Source organism: Artemia franciscana, chromosome 18 (genome assembly GCF_032884065.1).
Source record: "Artemia franciscana chromosome 18, ASM3288406v1, whole genome shotgun sequence".
Lineage (NCBI taxonomy): Eukaryota > Metazoa > Arthropoda > Branchiopoda > Anostraca > Artemiidae > Artemia > Artemia franciscana.
The window spans coordinates 24,557,792-24,582,575 of record NC_088880.1 but is presented as its reverse complement, the minus strand read 5'-3'; the positions used below and the strand labels follow the sequence as shown (position 1 = coordinate 24,582,575).

At 34.8% G+C, this 24,784-nt stretch overlaps 2 long non-coding RNA genes across 2 annotated transcripts; one reads left to right on the top strand and one right to left on the bottom strand.

Moving 5' to 3' along the window:
- Positions 1 to 680: 680 nt before the first annotated feature.
- Positions 681 to 21,238, top strand: LOC136038794 (uncharacterized). Its single transcript, XR_010620304.1, has 2 exons — positions 681 to 1,527; positions 20,974 to 21,238. It is a non-coding gene; the product is annotated as an uncharacterized LOC136038794 (long non-coding RNA).
- On the bottom strand, positions 12,427 to 23,339 carry LOC136038793 (uncharacterized). The gene is made up of 2 exons (XR_010620303.1): positions 23,228 to 23,339; positions 12,427 to 12,668 (listed from the first exon to the last, which is right to left on the bottom strand). It is a non-coding gene; the product is annotated as an uncharacterized LOC136038793 (long non-coding RNA).
- Positions 23,340 to 24,784: the final 1,445 nt, after the last annotated feature.

Below are 24,784 nucleotides of genomic sequence, written 5' to 3'. Positions count from 1 at the left end.
GGAATTAATAAAGATGACATTATACGTTATGGTTCGGCCTCTTTTGATAGCACTGAAATTTTCAAAGTGAAGTAAGAATTTAGCAAATGAATGGGTCTTTAAGTGGTTTGGAACTAATGCAAAACTGAATAATCTGAAAACATTTTTGACACTTTCGGCAAATGTCATGCTAATACTACCTAAGTCCCCAATTTCGTAGTTTACCTCCCAACTGATGTACCCTATATTCCAGAAGTGGCTTACTCTCACCTTTCATCTAAAGGTAATACGTGTGAGCAACTTCTTTATGTCGTTTCGACTCAGTTGGCTGGTTACATTGAATACTTTCCTAAGCTTTGATCAGCTGCGATGGTGAATTCTATGCTGAAGTGAAAAATCCAGCAAGGTGTAAAAAGTTACTTGATAGCCTTTCTGGTCATGATTCAATTACTAGTGTTTAGGCAAATCGGGAAAAATTAGTGATTAAGCAGGATAAAACCGTCTCCAAATGTCTCTGTAATGTCCTACAGAACATATTGGAAAACGCCACAGCAAAAGTCACCGCTTGAAAGTACTTTGGCTTGCTGTCTATTTCAACACTTACTTTGATGTTTTTTCATTTTAAAGAATGGCCAAGAGTCACAGAGACTGTAAGGTTCAGGAACTCTCGTGCTGTAAAGCAAAGTTTTGCTTATGCTCAATCGCTGGAGCTGTTACTAAAAGATGGTGTGAAAGTCAAAAAATTTTTGTCTACAAGTGACAATCATTACAATTATGGGTGGCATAAATAAAATGAAAAAAATCATTGAAATTACAATCTAAAATATCACAGCAATGAATTTATTGTTGCTACATCCGATTTTATTTATTGGAATTTTTTGAGTATATACAGATTAGAAAAGCTATAATAGTGAGCAAAAATGTTGCATAACTGTAAGAAATATATGATGGCAACAAATTTATTTTCCATAAAAGAAAAGAAAGAGGAAACATGGAAGAGATATACATTTAGATTATCCAAGAATAGAACAATCATCACAGGATAAAAGAAAAAAAAAAGAATTAGACAAGAAGTAGAGTAAATTTTTTTTTGAATAATATACCTATCTATAAAAAACCCTCTTTCAATGATGATTTTCGGCAATATTTAAGAATACTTGTGCAGGACACCCCTAGTTTTCCGTTAAAATTCTCTAGAGTTCTTTTGTAGCATAGTTGAGGTTCTTATATAGTATTTTCATTAGCGTTTCTGTCTTGGAAATTTGCTCTGGCCTTCAAAACAGAACTTAGAGATACCCATTAAAAAACAACAAGTATTCCAGCTTTGAACATTTCTCCGTCTACCCAATTCTATCACCAACATAAAAGCACTGTATACACAGATACGATGCTATTTCAAAAAGAAAAAATCAATCAAATTAAAATTATGCTTTCTTTTCAGCATAACGAAGACACAATTTTAAAAATTACGAGCATAAATGCACTCCTGTAAGTAATCAAACGGAAAGAATCGATTTGCCAATTAACTGCACTATAATTATATTTGAAGTAAGAGACTATTTATTTTATAATTATTAATCTAATAATTTAGCAGTATAGATTAAAGAGTGCAAAGATACTGTACTTGTTTTTCTAAGATATGAGCAAGAGTGTCCTTTCAATTTATTCAATCTTTTTATCTAGGTCTCTTCTATAGAACCTAACTCTAAGAACGTGAAGTAGTAAGTATATGATAAGCTATAAGAAAACGATATAATAAAGTTCTAGTTAAACAAGTTTTTCAATTATTATTAAAATAAAGGAAAAATAGATGTCCTGGATTCTTTATTTTTACTGTTTGTTGAATCCAAAAGCAGTTTCTTAGCTTAGGAAGGCCATACAATGAACAAAAGGAGCATACAGGCCATACAAAGAGCAAAAGGAACATACAGGCCATATTAGGATCAAAAGGAGCAAACAGGTCATAAAGGAGCAAAAGAGCTTGGATGAGCAGTAAACTCTTTTAGTGAGGGGAGAGCAAAAAAGATAATTTATTCCAAAAAAGTAAAGAGTTCTATTTCTTTTAAAATTTGAGAAGGGGAGAGAAAGGAGCAAAAACAAGAATTTCACGGATAATTTAATGAATTTAAGATTGAAAACCCTTGATTTTTATTTGAATTTTACAATTACTTGATGCCTGTTATGTTGCAACCACTTTTTATGTAAAAATAAACGCCATTGCACAAAAAGACGGCAACAGCAAACAGTTTTCCACAGAGTTCGTTATAAATTACTGCTCAGCTCTAAAATTCAACATAGAAAAGGAAAAGGACGTCAATCGACTGGACATAAAAGACAAAGAAAGAAGTGATAAAAAAGAAAAAAAGAACAGCTCTAAACTTAAAACCGACCCTATATATAGAGGACAAAATTAAAATCTGCGTTTGTTTTATTCATCCTTCGTTTTTAGTTCTACTAAGATGTCCTCACTAGAGGATCATTGGTTGATACTAAACAAGAATAGAGGACAAGAAAAGACAAGAAAAGGCTAAGAAATTCCGGTCAGGTTAAAAAGCTTAGAAAAGATACAAAATGTCAGAAGGGGAGCTATAGAACAAGCAAATAGCTAGAAGAACTCATCTTATAGGGAACGGAAACCGCATAGTTAAAAAGTGGGTTAGAATTTTGCATCGTCAAGACATTTAACACAAACAAAACTTAACATGTGATACCATAAATATTAATTAGCACATTTTCAAAATAGAACAAAAAAGCACCATTAAGTAACAGCATGAGTTCATTTGGTCTGCAAAAAAAAATAATGTCATTAGTAATTCGCTTGGACGGTGAAAGACTAGAAAAGAATTTTAGCAAAGCAGGATCAAAATTATCTTGATTTCCACAGAGTTTATTAGGAATTAATTCTCAGCTCTTAAATTCAACCTAGAAAAAAAGCTCATTTTGGCCATCCTTCGTTTTTAGTACTGCTAAAATGTCCTCGCTTTTATGCTTAAATATTAATATCTAATTAGGACAAAACAGAGTGATTTAAGCTACATATTAACATATACAGCAATCATCGTTTGTAGATTCATTCTACTGATTATTTATTACTGACTAATCAATAGTAATTTTTTTTTTCCCCCCTATTGAGTCCCCCTCCTCAATACCTCGTTCCTCATGCTAAAGTTCTTTTGAATAAATTAAAATTATACTACTATAATTAAATGGCCTTAATTAAATGTCGTTTCAGAAGTCGTTTTTTAGGAGTTGGGACACTAATTCAGACTTTAGTGTGAAGAGTGAGGTATTTAGGAGAGGACAAGCCTCCTGATATGCGGAATAATCTCTGTTCTCTTTAAGTTTTAATGTCGCTCCTTACTTTTAGTAGAAAGAACTTACTATTTAAATTTCATTTCTGATATTTTTCAAATAATCCTGGAAAATCTGGCCCCCTATCCATGTAACAATTCCCTTCTCCAGAAAAAGTTTCTTACATTAAGAGTTAATCCTGTAAAAAATCCCCCCACTCGGAAAATACCCCCGGGACTATTCCATCCTTGCTGAAAACTTCCTCTGGTAAATTTTTTGCTGGTGATTCTCCTTGGCACGCTTTCATTTGAAGAATACTTCGACATCTGATCGTTTTTTTTTAATCATGCCAGAAATCTAACCCTGCGTGTAAATTTTTACACAGGGGAATTCCTGCCACGGAAAATTCTAGCATGGAGAATCCCCCCCCCCCTGGAAAATCTGGGTGAGTGAAAAAAATCTTCCAAACCATTCCAACCCCACCGATAATTTCCCCGGGACAGTTCTCTGGGACATCTCCACATGTAAAATTGAGTTGGCAAAGAGAAAGTAAAACAGATAAATAAAATTTTGCATTGGAATTCAGGCAAATTAGTGTGAAATTTTTCCCCTGAAAGTTCTCTTCCCATGACAAAACTATCCCCGTAGAAAATATCCCTAAAGAAGAAAATCCTCCCTCTTCCGTGAAAAAGGTCTGTATTCTTCCCAATTACGAATTGTAAACATGAGAAATTTTCAAAACTTGCAGCCCTTTCTCCAGGGACCTTTTGGGATCAGGCTATCCCCAAAAGCAAAGCTATCCGATCTTTTAACTATGCTAAAAAAAATGGCTGTCTCGAAATTTTTATCAGAAGACTTTGGGGGAAAGGGGGCGTTGGAAAGAGTTTAGTTGCCCTCCAATCTTTTTGATCACTTAAAAAATGGCACACAAACTTTCTAATTTTGGTTAAAATATAACCAAAATTATCTCTGTGTATATATTCACGGACCATTTGTTCTATACGTTCACCCCTGGGGGAAAAACAAAAGTAAAAAACAAAAACAAGACTTCTTTGTCCTTTTGGGGGTCTCTACCCTTTTTCTCAACTATCAGACACATTTTCTTAGGCTCGTAGCTTTAAATGTATAACACTAAACTTAATGAATCTTACATATTTGGAATCAGCACCAAAATTCCTTTGTCATATCTATTGATATCAAAATTGCGTGTTTTATAGTTTTGGTAATATTGAGTCAACTCACAGTTGGCTACGATGGACAGCTTGAAATCAGAAAATCTGGTGAACTGACTGGTTATATCATCTTACTGCCACTAATTGCAGTCTATACAATGATGGGTGTATCATATAAGTAATTATTTTATTACTTAGCCAAATAAGTAATTATTTTGCTAAGGCTATTAACACCTAAGCGAAGCAAAGTTTTGTGATTTGACATTATTAAAAAACTGTTGTAATGACACATTGACTTCATATCAAAATGACTCTAGAATTTGATTATTCTCATCTGGTTTTTCGATGATTCTGAACGAAAAATATTCGCTAAATGGAAGGAAAAGGGTAGCTAGGTTCTATTCACAAAAAATAATAGCATGATTTAGGCTTGAGACATCGGAGTAAACATATTGCAGCTGTTTTAACTTTTATTTCAGTAGCTAATTTTTTTTACTGTCGTCTTAAACTTATTCCACATTAAAATTAAGTTAGTCAATAATGAATTAGTAAATATAACTAAAAACTAATTGATCATAAGCTTTATAAAAAGGTTTTTCAAATAATATCATAACTTAAAATGAGCTAATTAATCTGAAAATTGTCCAGAGGAGATGAAACAAATTGTAGGAAAATGATGAATTCGAATTTGTCTGCGCGTGATGGCCTTAATCTCTAAATATCTATTAAATAAGAAAAAATAAGTTTTTTGATGAAAGTAAGGAGCGACAATAAAACTTAACACAGACATAAATTATTCCATATATGGAAGGGGCTGTCCCCTCCTCAACCCCGCACACTTTACACTAAACTTTTTATTATCTTAAAAAGTGGAGTTGTGAGAAAGAGTCAAACTTTAGCGTGAAGAGCGGGGCGTCGAGCAGGGGGCAGCCCCTTTCAAATACAGAATAATTTCTGTTCGTTTAAGTTTTAATCTTGCTCCTTACTTTCAGTTAAAAAAACTTGGTTTTTCATATTTAATATCTGAATGCTTTTTAATTAATGTAGGTTTTGATTTTGGCTCACCGTACATGAATGACTAAAACGAAATTGGCATATTAATTGTACTTTTTTGTGGCTAAATAGCTTTCTAAAAATTTTGATTGGACGATTTTTAGAAAAAAGGCTGGGGAGGGGGCCTAGTTGCCCTCCATTTTTTGGCTATTTAAAAAGGCCGCTAGAACATTTAGTTTTTGTCTACGGACGTTTTTATTTGTAATAAATATACGTAAGTTACGAATTAACTTACGTAACAAACTTCTATATTCGCACAATTTTTACTACGTATATGAGGAGGTTTGCCCCCTCGTCAATACCTGGCTCTTTACGCTTAAGTTTGAATTGTGTTCCAATTCTTTAAGAATGACCCCTGTATCACAAAGACCGTTTAATTAGAATAAAATAGCTCTTTTGATATTGCAAAAAAAAATTTAGCGTAAAATGCGAGATATTGAGAAGGGGCGAACCCCCTCATATACGCAATGATTTTCTGTTCTTTTTAAGTTTTACTGTTGCTCCTTACTTTCAGTTGAAAAAACTTGTTTTGTTTTTTTATTTAATTTCTCATTTTTTCAAATAATGCTGGAAAATCCAGCCCCCCCCCCCCTTTATGGAAATTCTAGCGACCCCATTCAAGAAGTGAAGTTAGGTGAAATATACCAAAACAGGATGAAAACATAAAACTTTATTAACACAATTATAGAAACTACATAAAAAAAATTCTTCTGTAATTTGTAAAAAATGTCTGTGATTCTTTTGTTTGTTTGTTTCTTGACTCAGGAAGCGGCTCCTTGGCTGAGGCGGAGAAGCCACGTAAAGAGTAGAAGAGCTTAGATGAGCAGTAAATCCGTTTAGCAAGGGATGAGCAAAATAATAACAGATTTAAAAATGTTAAGGGTTCCATTTCTTTTAAAATAAAACAAAAGAAGATAAAAAGAAATAGTTTTACTGAAATTAACTTTACTTAAGGTTGAGAACCCTTGGTTTTTTATTTAAACTTTATAATTATAAGGGGCCACGCCTGTTGCAACGCCTTTGTATGTGAAAATAAATGCTACACACAAAAAGACGGCAACAGGCATACAGACCTTACAGATTTAGTTTCGAAATTTACTGCTCAGCTCTCTTAATTTTCAACCTAGAAAAGAAAAAGGACGTTAATCGATTGGAGATAAAAGATAGTCTTACATTCAAAAGGTTTTTGGACAATTTTCGACGTAACACCTTAAATTAGGTATTTTCTTCTTGCACCACAAAGGCTATCTATGACAAACAAATAAATTTTCAAATGGGGATAAATTCATTTATTTAGACAGAGAAAAAAAAAAGGTTCAAAATTCCATATATTTCTATCACATATATACAGCGATCGTCATAAAAAAAATTACTATTGATTAGTCAGTAATAAATAATCAGTAGAATGAATCTACAAACGATGATTGCTGTATATGTTAATATGTAGCTTAAATCACTCTGTTTTGTCCTAATTAGACGCTAATTCTAATTTTCTTAATTAGATGCTATTAATCTAGTCATGATTTACTAGGTTACTGATACCAACCAATACAACAACAATTCATCTGAATAAAATGACTTCTGAAACAGTATGTTCGTTTAATTGGACCAAAAAGAAGGTTTTTTTCAAAAGTACCAAACAGGATTCACTAAAAATATTTTTACTCTTATATTTTTTCTACGACCTCTTTCCATTAGCGAGACCCTCCTTTTAGGCCCCAAATATAAGACCGAAAAGCAAGATTTTGACAGCCTATCTTTTTCCACCGGTAATAGGTATCCCATCTAATTTCACCTTTCATTCTTTAAAAAGTCCTGAAAATTGGGATTGAATCATTTTCATTGGTCATCTTAGGGATTGAAATAAAAAAAACAAGTTTTTTCAACTGAAAGTAAGGAGTGACATCAAAACTTAAAACGCACAGAAATTACTTCGTATATGAAAGAGGCTGCTTCCTCATCAACGCCCCACTCTTTCCGCTAAAGTTTGACTCTTTCTCTCAATTCTTCTTTCTAAAACAGTAAAAAAATTTAGCGTAAAGAGCGGGGCGTTGATAAGGAAGCAGCCTCTTTCATATACGAAGTAATTTCTGTGCGTTTTAAGTTTTGATGTCACTCCTTACTTTCAGTTGAAAAAACTTGTTTTTTTTATTTAATTTCTGAACGTTTTTGAATCAATGCATGTTTTGATTTTGGCTCTCCGCAGAGGAATAATCTAAACGAAATTTGCATATTTTTATTTTTGGCTCAATGGCTTTCTCATAATTTTGATCGAATGATTTTGAGAAAAAGAGCGGGGGACGAAGCCTAGTTGCCCCCCGATTTTTTGGTTAAGTAAAAAGGCAACTAGAACTTTTAATTTTTTACGAATCTTTCTATTGGTAAAAGATTTACGTAACTTATAAATTAGCTTACGTAAAGAACTTTTGTATTCTCATGTTTTTATTACATATATGAGGGGATTCGCCCATCGTCAGTACCTCGCTCTTTACACTAAAGCTTAAATTTTATCCCAATTCATTAAGAATGACCCCCTGAATCACAAAAGCGTAGAATAAGTAGTTGAAATTACCGAAAATACTTTAGCGTAAAGAGCGAGGTATTAGAAGGAGGTGAGCCCCTCATATGGGTAATAATTTCTGTTTGTTTTAAGTTTTATTGCTGTTCCTTACTTCCAGCTGAAAAAGCTTTTTCACTTTTATTTTTTAATTGTTTTTTTTTTAAATAATGCTATAAATCCTGCTCTCCCTTCATGGAAATTTTCTTCTCCCATTACAAATTCTCGAAGGAAAGTTCCCCCAGCATATCCCCCTCTTCTCAACCCCTCCCCCAAACCAAAAAAATCCTCCTGAAAACGCCTGTATACTTCCCAATAACCATTACTATATGTAAGCACAGGTCAAAGTTTGTAACTTGTTGCCCCTCCCAAGGGGACTGTGGGGAATAAGTCGTCCCCAAAGACATAGTTATAAGGTTTTTCGACTACGCTGAATAAAATGGCTATCTCAGAATTTTGATCCGTTGACTTTGGGAAAATAATTAGCGTGGGAGGGGGCCTAGGTGCCCTCCAATTTTTTGGTCACTTAAAAAGGGCACTAGAACTTTTAATTTCCGTTAGAATGAGCCCTCTTGCAACATTCTAGGACAACTGGGTCGATACGATCACCCCTGGGGAAAAAAAAAACAAAAAAACAAATAAACACGCATCCGTGATCTGCCTTCTGGCAAAAAATGCAAAATTCCACATTTTTATAGATAAGAGCTCGAAACTTCTACAGTAGGGTTCTCTGATACGCTGAATCTGATGGTGTGATTTTCGTTAAGATTCTATGACTTTTAGGGGGCGTTTCCCCCTATTTTCTAAAATAACGCAAATTTTTCTCAGACTCGTAACTTTGATGGGTAAGACTAAACTTGATGAAACTTATATATTTAAAACCAGCATTAAAATGCGATTCTTTTGATGTAGCTATTGGTATCAAAATTCTATTTTTTAGAGTTTTGGTTACTATTGAGCCGGGTCGCTCCTTACTACAGTTCGTTACCACGAACTGTTTGATAAATGCTTGCTTGCTTTCAGGCTCAAGGTGTAACAAAGAAAAAAAAGCATATTTACTTTTGAGTATCTTCAAACCTAATGATTCTGATTGTAAATTTACTCTGGAGAAGTGATCGGTCCAGATACTCATTTTATAACCTTGGGTCCAGGGCCGTAGCCAGATTTTTATTTCGTGAAAGGGGGTACAAAAAAAACTTTAAAACGCATCAAAAATTTGTTTATTTGAATCAGCTAAAAATTCAAGAGGAGAGTGTTCAAAACTCCTACCCCCCTTGATACGGCCCTGTTTGAGTCATTTTTTTTTTCAGATTAATGGGATTGGCGATACAGATATTAACCATTTATATGAAGTAAAATTAATCACTTTTTCGAAATTGCTATTTCGTTTACTTAAAGCGAATTGGCGCTGTTCAATTTTTTGTTTCAAAAAGAAAATAGAAAGCGAGACCCATAAAATAGAAAAGTGAATTGAAAGTGAAAATTAGTAATAGAAAAAGAGTAAAAATGAAAATGAGTAAAAATGTATAGAAAGTGAAAGTGAAAAAAATGACAAATAGAAAGTGAGCAATAGAATAGGACAGGCTTATCCGGCAGATCCAGTGACTGCATTTGAACTCGTAAGAAGAAAGGGACACCGAAGAGTCATTTTTTTTTCAGATTAATGGGATTGGCGATACAGATATTAACCATTTATATGAAGTAAAATTAATCACTTTTTCGAAATTGCTATTTCGTTTACTTAAAGCGAATTGGCGCTGTTCAATTTTTTGTTTCAAAAAGAAAATAGAAAGCGAGACCCATAAAATAGAAAAGTGAATTGAAAGTGAAAATTAGTAATAGAAAAAGAGTAAAAATGAAAATGAGTAAAAATGTATAGAAAGTGAAAGTGAAAAAATGACAAATAGAAAGTGAGCAATAGAATAGGAAGGCTTATCCGGCAGATCCAGTGACTGCATTTGAACTCGTAAGAAGAAAGGGACACCGAAGGTTTAGATATATTTTTTTCTCAAGCTTAAAGTCTACCTAGCATAAAGCTATCCATTTATATGCGAAATGAAGCCATATTTTCAGCTACATAATAATTTTGTTTTTTTTTTCTTTTTTTGTCGAAAAGATTAAAATTTTGTTCTGGTATCGACATTTATCTGCTGGAGATGGCCATATTTTTCAGATATATTTTTCTTAATAATTAAGAAAATAATTAGATTTTAGTTCTAATTTAATTCTAATAAAAATGATTAGATTTAGGAATAATTAATTTCTTAATAATCTTAATAATTTTTATTATATTTTTCAGATTTTTCTTATAAAATTATATAAGGTGATATATAAATACGCATCAGATTTTGCTGAGGTGATTTAATGGACATTTGTGTGTCCGTAGGAGAGGGAGGTGCATGTGTAACTTTTATTGGACCTTAAGGTAAAATATGACTAGGGAAAACTGGATACTTTTGCAAAAGCTTTTGCACAGGTCTCTGAACTTGGTGACGTGGGAGTATCCCCTCCTCCTTTTTTAAAGGAACAGATGCAAAAATTACTAGTGTAAATATACAAAAAAGCAGTTTGTTTAGTAGGCTCAGCCAGCTGGATGTCACCGAAGCCTAAGGTCCTGAAAATAAACCTTACTCTCGTCCTCAAAAGGCGTGCCCCGGAACCGGCTTGCTGATTTGAAATAAGAAGTTCTGTGAAGTTTTCTTAGTTCTGAGTCGGAGTTTGACTCCATGATTTTAAATTAAATTTTAAAAAATTCCCCTTAAAGACACCTCAGACCAGAAACCTTCAGTGTACGTCAGGTAAGGCATTCGTGCTCGCAAGGGTGAACTAGAATTAAACAAGGGCGCTGGCAGAAAATGTTCCGGGGGAGGGGGGCAGATGCCAAACAGCAGTGGCGTTTGGGTGGACAGGGAATATATTTCAGGATATTTTTTGTAAAAATAAGGTCTCAAATCAAAAGAGCAATTAAATTGCTTGCAAAACGAAACAAAATACAGTAAATTTTAAACGACAAGGATTCCTGGCAAAAGGATCGGCTTACTTAATCAATAATATGTTTAATCGTTATGCATGGAATCTTTTAAAAAAAAAAATAGAACTGAAGCCAAAATTACAGAAATATTTATTGCTTCCGTAGATTATAACTGATGTAGACTTGTCTTTACGCAATTTCCTGCGCCTTAAAATAGTTTGCAGAAGGAGTAGAGATAGTCCAACATCATCCTGCCTGTATAGATACGTTTATCTATATATCCTGTATAGATATACATTTTATCTATATATATAGATATATATATATATATATACTAGCTGTTGGGGTGGCGCTTCGCGCCACCCCAACACCTAGTTGGTGGGGGCGCTTCGCGCCCCCACCAACTAGTTACGCGTCAGACAGCTACCCATGTTAGCTAGTCCAAATCAGACAGCTACCCATGTTACAGTTACAAACGCCCTGTTGTACAGGCTCAGCTGAAAGGATAAATCTAGATGAAAATGAGATTCAGATGCTGATTTTCGTCGTGGAATATTAATGGAAAAGTCACCAATCGAATCCCGATTCTTTTGCAGTTTTTGCAGTCCCATGACCTAGTTCTGATTCAGTAGCATTTCTTGTCGGAAGACCGCCAAAGCCTGTTACCTCTATTTTCTAATTTTTATCTCCTCTTTTGTAGTGAAGTTGATAGACTGCGAGGTAGACCATATAGTGGCCTCGCTATCTGGTCCCAATTCCCTTGCAAGCTGTTAGCAGAGACTGATTACTTTATTGCCGCTAAGCTTGAAAATCATGTAGTAATGAACGCTTATTTGCGTCAGCGTGCAAGCTTTTGGGCAGGTTCCTTAAAAATGTTGCCTCTAAATCTAATAAGGTCAGCGGAGATTTTAATGTAGATATAAACAAACACAATGTCTCCAGATCACAAATCTTTTGGGGCTGCACTCCTCCGGACTATTGTGTATGGGCTAAGAATGACAATTTTTCATATATTGGGCCGATTTCCACAACTTCTAACTTAGACCATGTTGTTGCTTCGTTTGGCAATCACGAGGTCCAAGTTTTACAGTAAACTGTGCAGTGGCTATGCTCAAAGCCTTGTCACTAATTTCTTCATAGGAAGATATATCACTGAATAACTAATGGTTTGAAGAAAGTCAGGATCTGCTCTACAATAGATGGCGTTGGAGATTTATTTCGATATTAGCCCTCGTTTGCTCTCTTATAAATTACCTATACTGACTAGATTTTACAAGAAGGAATGATTTTAGCTATATGTATCTTGAATACTGGACTTTTGTTTTTCCACACATTGATGAAAAATAAATAGAAACACTACATATATCAAAATAACCGGAAATAACTAATGAAATTAAACTAAATATTTGATACAAGATTTTATTATTTCTTGGAAACTAAGTAATTCAAAATTTCATTTCACTGCGATTTCAATCAATAAATGGCTTCTTATCCAACTCATTGATTACCAGATCGGCAACTCATTGATTACCAGTGTGCACAATAGCTTACCGACTTCTGACAATATCTCTCCAACGATCTCTGACAATATATGTCCACCGACCTCTGAGAATACTTCTCCACCGACATCTGACATTGAACTGATCTGCAATTTGAACAAAAATGAAATCAACGAATGAGATTTACATCTTTTTTTGGTTCAGTTGATTTTTTTTGTCACCTGCTCATAATAAGCTTGACGTGGATACGTTTTGAGTTCTTACTGGCAATGCATGAACTGAACATTGGTACATTAACATGCGGAACTGAATACTGGCATATTTACATAAGAAAATGAATTCATCAGCATTCAGAGTTGAACATTTGTTTCCACCAATTACTTTAAAAATAATTAACTACATAAGTTTTGAGTTTTTTCATAGGATTCGTATATCTGCGAGCCTAAAATGCCCAATCCTTTGCTAAAATAGTCATGCTTTGGGGATGGATGGATGGTGAGGTGTTTGTTGAGCCTGTTAGACTGCCGTGTCTACACGCTTTCTGCGAAGCTTGTATCCTTCAGAATGAAGAAATCCAAACGAAATGTCCTCTGTGCAGGGTCACGTACACATTTGGTCGCAAAGATACCATTTTAACCGGCTGTATTCAAAATATTATCGAATCTGCTTACAATCAAAATGAAATGACCAGAAGGGATGAACTTGTAGCCGCACGTAAAGACTTGGAAAAGTCTGATGAAGGAGAGGAAGAAGAAAAAACGGAGAACTAAAATTCTAGAAGGGCTTTATTCTTGGGGTTTTTTATTTTTTGCCAGTATTTGCTACGTTATTTCTTCATCTGATACCAGTATATAGGACTTGTATCCTTTTTTTGGACCGTTGGAATAAAATTTCTATTTCAAAATTTCTATTAGATGCATTTTGGGACATTACGACATGTTTCTGTGTGTGTGTGGGGGGGGGGGCTGCTGCCCTCCGATCACCTTGATTCTTAGAAAGATCGTTAGAACTTCTGATTACCAATCGAATGAGCCCCTTCCGAAGTTTCTATGACAGCGCTTTCTATAAAAACCTTCTATACACCCGGGCATAACTTACAACCCTTGCCCTGAGGGCTAGGGGGAATTTGTTACCCTCAAAGACGAAATTTCTCGACCTTTCAAATCCTTTGAACAAAATAGCTATTTAAATTTTTTATTGGAAGCGTTTTGGAAAATGCTGGGCGTGGGAGAAGGCTTAATTGCTCTCCAATCATTTTCGACTATTGAAAATGCCATTGGCCCTTTCATTTTCCATTCGAATGAGCCCTTTTTGAAGCTTCTACGACAACTTTTTCTATAAAAACCTTATATGCCCCAAAGTCATAATTTAAAACCTTTGGCTTGGGGGATGGGATGTCATCCTCAAAGCCATAATTTCCAGACCTTTCAACTGCGTCAAACAAAATGGCTATATAACAAATCAATACTAATTTAATGAGCTTGACTAAATCAATTCTTTTAAGGAAGGTAATTGGTACTAATGCTTTTAAGCTATTGTTGAAAAGATTAATACCATAATTATGGGGTATAATATCTTCAAAAGGAGAACAGAATATAGAAAATAGTTGGAAGAAAAAAGCATAAAAGGTAGGTGGGGCTAAGGTCCTAGGTAAAGCATTATACTGAACTGCATGTATAAATGAAATTTGTTGTTCCGTCTTTGAAGAAATTAAACAAAAAATAAGTTTTTTTAAATGAAAGTAAGGAGCAACACTAAAACTTAAAACGAACAGAAATTACTCCGTATATTATAGGGGCTTTTCCTCCTCAACGCCCCGCTCTTTACGCTAAAGAATTACTCTTTCTCTTAACTCTACATTTTAAAACAGTAAAAAACTTTAGCGTAAAGAGCAGGGCGTGGAGGAGGAAAAGCCCCTTTCATATACGGAGTAATTTCTGTTCGTTTTAAGTTTTAATGTCGCTCCTTACTTTCATTTAAAAAACTTTTTTTTTTGTTTAATTTCTGGGCGTTGTTTGAATTAATGCATGTTTTGATCTTGGCTCTCCGCACATAAATAATTAAAACGAAATTTGCATATCAATTTTTTGGGCTAAATGGCTTTTTCATAGTTTTAATCGGAAGATTTTGAGAAAAAAAAGCGAGGGAGGAGGCCTAGTTGCCCTCCAATTTTTTATTAGTTAAAAAGGCAACTATAACTTACAATTTTTTACGAACGTTTTCACAAGTAAAAAATATACGTAACTTACGAATTAAATTACGTAGCGAACTTCTATATTCGTATGTTTTTATTGCGTATATGAGGGGGCTCACCCCTCGTCGATACCTCGCTCTTTACATTAAAGCTTAAATTTTGTCCCAGTTCCTTAAGAATGTTTCCTGAGTCACAAAGGTCGTAGAATAAATAGTTAAAATTACTAAAAATACCTTACCGTAAAGAGCGAGGTATAACGAGAAGGTAAACCCTTCATATGCGTAATAATTTCTGTTCGTTTTAAGTTTTAATGCTGCTTCTCACTTTCAGTAGAAAAAACTTTTCATATTTATTTTTTCCTTGTTTTTTTAAATAATGCTGGAAAATCTTTCATTTATATGAAATATGAAAAAACTTTTCATATTTATTTTTTCATTGTTTTTTTAAATAATGCTGGAAAATCTTGCGCCCCCTTCATTGAAATTATCTTCCCCCATGAGAAGTTTCTCCACGGAAATATCCTCCCACGTACCCCCCCTCAACTCTCCCCCCAAACCAAGAGAATCCCTCTGAAAACGTCTGTACACTTCCCAGTAACCATTACTATATGCAAATACATGCCGCCAGAGGCCAACAGACCTATGAATACTCTACCTCCATCCTAACGTATTCAAAGTCTCCCTCTTTACACCCTCCCAAGAAGTTACCATTCCCCTTTAATTTTTCTTTACAACATCCTTCCATCCCAACCACAGATGACCTGCTTTCCACTTAGCCCTAGATGGTTGGCAGACAAGAAAACATCTAGCAAATCTCTATCCATTTTTTGAACTTCCTATGCTTCAGGACCATATTTGACCACTTTGATTACTGCAACTTCTAACATTCTAATCTTGGTTTGTAGAATCAACTTAATATTCTTCCAAACTTTTTTCAACTGTGAAAAAACACCCTGAGCCCTGGCTTTTTACTTTTAACATCTTCACTGTTCCCATCATCTTTACTAATAATACTACAAAAGTAAGTGAAGCTTTCCATTTGATCAATCTTTTTGTTACTCAATGTCACCTTTTTCATCTTCACTTATTCCTAGCTTTAGCAACTTAGTCTTCTTTACATTAATTTTTCGACGTATTCTAGCACCCTGGACTTGCAAAACCTCTAAAGTTCATCCATTTTGCTCATGGTTTCATCTAAAATGCTTAAATCATAAGCATAATCTAAGCCCAGGAAATTGTTTCCTCCCCACTTGATTCCACGTTCTCTCATTGCCTTTCTTGTGCTTGTTAAGACAAATCCATCAAAATGATAGAGCTAATTAAATACTAGAGCTAATAAAAAACTAATTCAAAGACAATCGAATCCCAGATCTTGCCTACACAAGCCTTTACCTATTGTTTAGTGGTTTTTTTGTTTTTTTTTAGTTTGACTGCCTATGCATCCTAAGGCTATATATGGTACCATAAAGAAGGATGCTGGAGTGGTTAAATTGTCACAAAGATGACTTTAATTTTAAAAAAAGGCCATGAAATTAGCAATACAAAAGCCTCTCCATTTTTTTTTAGAAAGTGTCCTTCTTGAGAGCCCCTATTGGGTGGGTGGCGTTTACCCCCCCCCCTTCCAGTAAATATTAACCCCACATGGCTGGTTGGTCTCAAGTCACTTGGACTTAATGAGCACACTCTGAAGTTTCTACAACCATAAAATGGAGATGTGGATAAGGAAGGTGGTATCCTCCTCATACACAGAATAATTCTGCTCAATTGGTGTTAAATGTTACTATTTACTTTCATAATAACAACTTAGATCAAAAATATTCCTGGAAATCATTAGGGAAGTTGGTATCAATTACACATTTTTGATCTGTTTTTTAGAGTCTATTTTTTTTCCCCAATCAAAAATCCTGGTTACAATCCAAGAGATTTTAAATCAATCTTCACCTCACCCTCCCCTTGTCTCTACCTTATAATTCAATCTGTATTTATCTTATGGCTCAATGAGAGCTGGGATGTTCTGGCATTAAAATGCAATGTTTGGGGTATCTCCCTCCCTATCAACAAAACAATCAGAGAACACTACTGTAGAATTTTAAGTACCTTTTTAAGTTTTGTAATTTATCAATTATTTACAGATAATATCCATTATTGGGAAACATATGGACATTTTCCATGGGGGAGTTTTCTGAAGGAGGGGGTAGTACCCCCCCCCCCCCCCCCCGCATACAACAAAATGAAGAAAAAAAGTTCAAAAATGGGGTTTGTTCTAAGTTTCAACTTTATTCTTTACTTTAAGCAATTTTTTTTAATTGATCCATCCTTGTTTTTAATATAAAAACACGAAAAAAACAGGGGTCCATTACACTTCCAAAAATATTACGGATTAAAATTTATACAAATATACCACCTTTGGAAACTATCACCAAATAAATAGGTGAGTCTAGTTAATGGCAAATTCCAAAGTGGCAAAATACTTCTGTTTTGCCATGTTTGCTCAAGTCAAATTTTCCCCCTGATAGTTAAAGAGTCATGTTGTTGCTGTTGTTGTTTAGTTGATGTTTGAGCAAATCAATCACTCATATATGTGCAATCCTCTATTAAGCCTTGGACTTTAAGTGGATCCACGTCACTTTGTGTATCACACAAATATAGCCTATATTTCACACAGTCCACATAAACACTTAAATTATCATGGGGTTGTACAAAGACATTGTACAGATTGTTCTTTTTGAAATCACTGACATTATGCTAAGAGTCCTTTACTTCCTAAAATCTATCAGGTCAGTTTTAAATTTTCTTGTTTTAAAACTTCTAAAAACTGATATGAATACACCCTCAACTTCTGCAAATAGGACCATAATGGAATCACTGAAAAGCAAAAAATCATTGAAAACAAGAAATCTTTCATTGAAAAACATGAAAAAGAAATCATCAAAAAGAACAAGAGCTAAGAGCTCAAATGGCACTTGTGACAGGGTCAGAGGAGCCAAGAGCTCATATGGTATGAGGTCTAGCAAAATTCTAAGAATCAACAGATTGATTTGAAAGGAAAATCAGAGACTTAGTGCTGGTCAGGATTTAAAATAAGAGCTCTGAGTCATGGCATCCTTCTAAATATCAAAATTCATTTTGATCCAATCACCCACTCATAAGTTAAAAATACCTCAGTTTTTCCTCTCCCTTCAGCCCCCAGATAGGCAAATCAGGGAAAACAACTTTATCAAGTGAATTTATGCAGCTCCCTGACATACCTACCAATTTTCATTGTCCTATCACATCCAGAAGCACCAAACTCGCCAAAGCACTGAACCATACCCCCTAACTCCCCCAAAGAAGGCGTATCCAGTCCGGTTACGTCAATCACGTATATAAGACATTTGCTTATTCTACCAACCAAGTTTCATCCAAATCACTCTACTATAAGCGTTTTCTAATATTTCCGATTTCCCCCAGTATCGACATATCTGGTCGGAATTTGAAATAAGAGCTCTGAGACATGAGTTCCTTCTAAATATCAAATTTCATTAAGATCAAGTCACCTGTTCTTAAGTTAAAAATACCTCAATTTTTCTAATTTTTCCAAATTAACGACTCCCAGCTCCCCGAAAGAGAGCGGATTCAGTCCGGTTATGTCAATCACATATCTAGGACTTGTGCTTATTCTTCTCACCAAGTTTCATCCCTATCTCTCCACTCTCAGCGTTTTCCAAGATTTCTTTTTTTCCCATCCAACCCCCTATGTCCTCAGATCCAATTCAAATTGAACAGAGAGCATCTGAAACAGAAGATTTTTCTATATATCAAGTTTCATTAAGATTTAATCACCCATTCATAAGATAAAGATACCTTAATTTTCACGTTTTCCAAGAATTCCGATTTCCCCTCCAACTCCACCCAATGTCACCAGATCTGGTTGGGATTGAAAATAAGAGCGATAAAGCACACGATCCTTCTAAATATCAAATTTCATTAAGACATTATCACCTGTTTTAAGTTACAAGTACCTTATTTTTTCTAATTTTTCTGAATTACCCCCCCCCCTCCCAACTCCACCAAAGAGAGCGGATCTGGTAGGGTTATGTCAGTCATGTATCTTGGACTTGTTCTTATTCTTCCCATCAAGTTTTACCCTGATCTCTCCTCTTTAAGTATTTCCCAAGATTTCCAGTCCCCCCCCCCTCTCCCTCCAATGACACTGGATTCAGTTTGGATTTAAAATAAGATCTGAGCTGCGAGGTCCTTCTACATATGAAATTTCATTAAGATCCAATCACTCCTTTGTAAGTTAAAAATACCTCATTTTTTCTAATTTTTCAGAATTAACCCCCCCCCCCCTCCAACTCACCTAATGAGAGCAGATTCGTTCCAGTTATGTCAATCATGTACCTAGGACTTGTGCTCATTTTTCCCATCAAATCTCATCCCAATCCCCACACTCTATGTGTTTCCCAAGATTTTAGGTCCCCCCTCATAACTACCCCCAGTGTAACCGGATCCGTTTGGGATTTAAAATAAGAACTCTGAGACACAATATCCTACCAAATATCAATTTTTATTAAGATCTGATCACTCCTTTGTCAGTTAAAAAACCTCATTTTTTCTATTTTTTCAGAATTAACCCTCCCCCCAACTCCCCCAAAGAGAGCAGATCCGTTCCAGTTATGCCAATCAGGTATCTAGGACTTGTGTTTATTTTTCCCACCAAGTTTCATCCCAATCCCTCCACTCTAAGCGTTTTCCAAGATTTTAGGTTCCCCCCCCCCATGTCACCAGATCCAGTCAACATTTAAAATAAGAGCTCTAAGACACAATAGCCTTCTAAACATCAAATTCCATTAAGTTCCAATCACCCATTTGTAAGTTAAAAATACCTAATTTTTCTATTTTTTCCAGTTTACCATCCCCCCACTCTTCTCCACATGATTGAATCGGGGAAACGACAATTTCAAATTTAATCTGGTCTGGTTCCTGATACGCCTGCCAGATTTCATTGTCCTAGCTTACCTGGAAGTGCCTAAACTAGCAAAAACAGGACAGACAGACAGACCAACCAACAGAATATGCAATTGCTATATGTCACTTGATAGATACCAAGTGCCATAAAAATAAGATATGGTGCTTTTTATGATAATATTTGTATTATAGCTAGATAGGTCAAATCAGATGTAGTTTAGTGTTTTAACATGCAGCACTAGGAAACCAAGCTTTGTTTGGTGAAGGGAATTTTAGAAATAAAAGAAATCAGTGCCCCCCCCCCCAGAAATTCATACTTTCTATACCCTAATTTACTTTTAAAAAAAAACTTTGCTTAATTTCTCCTGATTTCGTTTTTAAAACAAAGATACAATGGGGAAGATAATTTCAAAACTCAAAGTTCAACTTTCCCCCTGTGATTGCCATTCCTGGCAAGTCTTAATTAATGTTGCCAAGAATCATTCCAATTTTCTGGTGATTCTTAATCAAACCATGCTCAACAAGTAAGTTAATAATCCATACATTTTTTTGGAATAATTTAAATTAAAAATATTGTTGCAATTTCAAATTTAAGGAAACTTCCAGGGGGATTCTCTAAGAATTTCTGCAGGGGGGGGGGTGTTGTCTTTTTTCATTAGACAATACCCTTTTTTATTCACTTTTTAATGTGAAAAAACAATCCAAACTGCACTGTGGCACTTTATGGTTACCTAATCAAGTCAAACCTACAAAAAAAAATTGGTTTAGAAATGTGCCCATAATTAGTTCTCTAAGATCTCTATGGGTCCAGTCCAGCCTTTCAATTCCAAAATGTTACCCAAATAGTGTTTCTAGTGTACTATATAACACCATACAATGGCCCCATTGAGTTTCATAAATAAAGAAAAATAGACAAGATTTTCAAAATGCCAAGGTTATTAAAACTAACCATCAGCTTTGTCCTGTGGTGGCGCAGTGGGTTTGACCTTAGCTTGCTAATATGGGACCCAGAGATCAAATCATGCTGCAGGAATGCACTGCAGGGCCAACGCACGGACCTTAGTAGACAAGAAGCATTGCTAATCCAATATAATACAATAACCATCAGCTACCCAAAAGCTTGTTTACAGTATGCTACTATTGTCTGTTCTAACTGATTGCTGGCGTTCTTAGGAAAAGCTGAATCCACTACTTAAATTATGTTTGCTTAGTGTGTGTGAATTGTTTATCATGTATTCTGTAATGTTTTTGAATTTTACCAAGTAAAATCTTTGGTAAATAGTAACTTTTCTTTGTTATTGCTTTAAGAAAGATGTGCTGTTGAAGATATATGGAAGGAACACACTATCCCTGCCCTCATCAGGTGGAAGAGCACATGCAGATGTGGTTCTAGGATTGGTACAACTGGGCTGCTACATATTCTGCAAATTGTTAATTCAGAATAAGAACATCTGTAGGCTAAGTAATATAAGATGGCCAAACTTTTAGTTCCTTAACTAGTTCCATAAAAACCAGCTTTGTCCAATCCTCAACTTTGATGCATTCTCTAGAATTATTAAAAATATAATTTGTATCAGCTTTATTTGGTTATACCAGGCTAATAAATCAGACTTTCTTTTGTTGGCTCAGAACCAACCTAAAAAAAAAATATAATATAAGATGGAACAAGAAGAAGAGGGCATTGAAAAAGGATTTGATTCCCATAGATTCTTTTAGTAAAACAAAAACAGGAAGTGAAAACAGTTTTTAAACTGAAAGCAGCTCAACTTTGACCAAATTAATAAATAAGTCCTATCAAATTAAAGGTCTAGCCTTAGCTTTGGCTCATATTTGTGATGAGTCTTTTTAACAAAGAAACTTGATTTTCCCTGGAGAAAATATTACAATTGTGAAGATTTTGAATGGCATCATCAAGATTTTTAGACATCTTTAAAACACATTTAGGCTTATGTTATTCACAAGTTTACCAACACCCCTTTCCTTATAGGTGGTTTTTGAGGAGGGGGGGGCACTAGCCCTGGGGCATGAATTTATGAGCTTTTTTTAATTTTATCTTTATTAGAATAAAGTAGAAGGTTGTAGTTGGCAATAAGTTACTATCTGTAATACTTAGGCTATATAATACTTCTTTCCCCCAAAAGATAGTCAATGCCCATTGACTATCCAGCTATGGACCCCCTCTTGCCTCATCCCAGCCAATGGAGCTATGCCCCTGTCTATGGTTATAGCTTTGAAATTGCAACTGGTAAAATTATGACAGTTGATATTGGGCTATTGATGTACCATTAAAGTGATCATACCATTCAGTTCCTTTTTTAGGCTCTTTACAAATATGATAATTGCTTCTATTGCAAATTCAAATTTAAGCACCCTTTGGGCTCTTAAAAAATAAGAAATTTTAAATTAAAGTATGAGTTATTGGTTATTTTCTGACAAAATAATACTATGCTTTCTAGCCCTGTTTTCTTGTTCATTTTTGATAAAATAATACTAGCCTAGACTTTCTCAGTGCCAAACTAGGCTATTTATAATAAAGTTAGGTTGGGTTAGGTCAAAAAGTGCTTAAATTTGATGTTACAATAGAAGTGATTATTATATTCATAAAGAGCATAAAAAATGCACTGAGCGGTATGTTCACTTTATTGGTAACTCAATAATATGAACTGGCATAATTTTACCCAAAAATTCCAGTTATTTGAGCAGAAATTTAAGCCATATAAATGGTTATCTTCTAAATTTAGGAAACACTTTTATAGACCTTTGAAGCCTCATAAATTAAACTTTAATAAAGTTGTGAAGCTGGAAACAATGTTCTTGTGCTTTACTCAAGTAGAAGATTTATCCTCCAAGATATCACTTAGCCTACTCAAAAACATTTAAATATAATTTATTGGGTCCTCTGCAGTATTGATCTACACTATGGGTCTACAGGCTAAAGTATATCCCAGGAAGGTATTTTAAAGTACCCACATCTACTCCTTCCCCCTCTAGAGGGCCCTGAAATGTGCCTAAATGATGGGTCAATACCTATTGAAATTTTGACCAAAACACTTATACTTTAATTAGTAGATTCATCCCTGAAAGTTTCATTTTCTTCACCTAAACCCTTTCTGAGATAGCAAGAAGTCAATTAACTAGAATTTTACCTTCCAACCTAACCCCTTTCCAAGATAGCAAGAAATAACTAAACTAGAATTTTACCTTGATACTTATTACACCTTAAATATGAATCTATAATAAACAATGAGTTTGAAAGTTTGATGTCAATGATTTGACCCATATAGGGACCAAAAACTGAAGAGAAATTTATTATTTTCAAGGATATATCAAGCATTTAAAACAAAATGTTAAAAGCCTTCTATTTTACTTGATCGAAAACAATAAAGTTGGATTCAGTAAGCAATGCAGGGTATATATTTGCACATTAATGGGGTGGAGTCTGACCTCTGTTAATAATAGGCTAATCATACACACCAAAGGCCTGCAGCTTTTGTTAGCCTAGTTTTCCATTAGAACAAGTGAACTATACAACTATAGAAGGTACAAAGAACTTTATACTTACCAATTTTATTGATTTTACTAGTTCTCAGCCAGCCAAAGGGCTGGCTGAAATGTCAGCCCAAGTGCAGAGAAAATGTCGGAGAGTTTGATGATGGTGATAGAGGGAATATCCGGCCAGCGTTGCAACGTTTTCTGTGTATGAATATGTTCCCTGAGTATCGTAAATGTCACACTTAAACCCTGTCTTAATTGATGTATCGGCTTGCCTTTAGTTGGTAGATTAAATAAGGCATGGCTTCTTGACTTAAATATAAAGAATTGTTAATTCATTCATATCAGCAAAATGAATCCTTGTCAATTCTATTTTCTTTGAAGCCATCCAATCTTCTTTGTAAATAACGAGTGAGATTTTTTATTCACAGTGAACTAAATTTCAGCAACCATGCTAAGAAATCTGTGGCTAGTTAAGTATAACCTTTCCAATCGATCTCCAAAAGCCATAAGCCGTCTGTGTGATGGACTTGTTGGTTTTAAGCTCGAAGATATAATTTTTATATCCTCCCTATATTAAAAAAAGCATACAAAAGTTTTGAAAGACGTGCCACCAAACTTATATCCAGGGGGTGGAAGCTTTTCTACCCTTGAAGACTAGCTAACCTAGTTCTCCAAACACATGTATAAAGAAGAAATAGATATGATGCCATGCAGCCAATAATAACCTATGAGCTCAGCTAAGCGAGAAACGGACAATCAAGATAAACTAATAGTTTCCCCGATGCTGAATTTTGTACAAAGGAGTTTTAACACGGGAATTAATAAAGATGACATTATACGTTATGGTTCGGCCTCTTTTGATAGCACTGAAATTTTCAAAGTGAAGTAAGAATTTAGCAAATGAATGGGTCTTTAAGTGGTTTGGAACTAATGCAAAACTGAATAATCTGAAAACATTTTTGACACTTTCGGCAAATGTCATGCTAATACTACCTAAGTCCCCAATTTCGTAGTTTACCTCCCAACTGATGTACCCTATATTCCAGAAGTGGCTTACTCTCACCTTTCATCTAAGGGTAATACGTGTGAGCAACTTCTTTATGTCGTTTCGACTCAGTTGGCTGGTTACATTGAATACTTTCCTAAGCTTTGATCAGCTGCGATGGTGAATTCTATAGTCTCTGGTGACGTTACTGTTGCAATAAACAAGTTACCTGCTGAAGTGAAAAATCCAGCAAGGTGTAAAAAGTTACTTGATAGCCTTTCTGGTCATGATTCAATTACTAGTGTTTAGGCAAATCGGGAAAAATTAGTGATTAAGCAGGATAAAACCGTCTCCAAATGTCTCTGTAATGTCCTACAGAACATATTGGAAAACGCTACAGCAAAAGTCACCGCTTGAAAGTACTTTGGCTTGCTGTCTATTTCAACACTTACTTTGATGTTTTTCATTTTAAAGAATGGCCAAGAGTCACAGAGACTGTAAGGTTCAGGAACTCTCGTGCTGTAAAGCAAAGTTTTGCTTATGCTCAATCGCTGGAGCTGTTACTAAAAGATGGTGTGAAAGTCAAAAAATTTTTGTCTACAAGTGACAATCATTACAATTATGGGTGGCATAAATAAA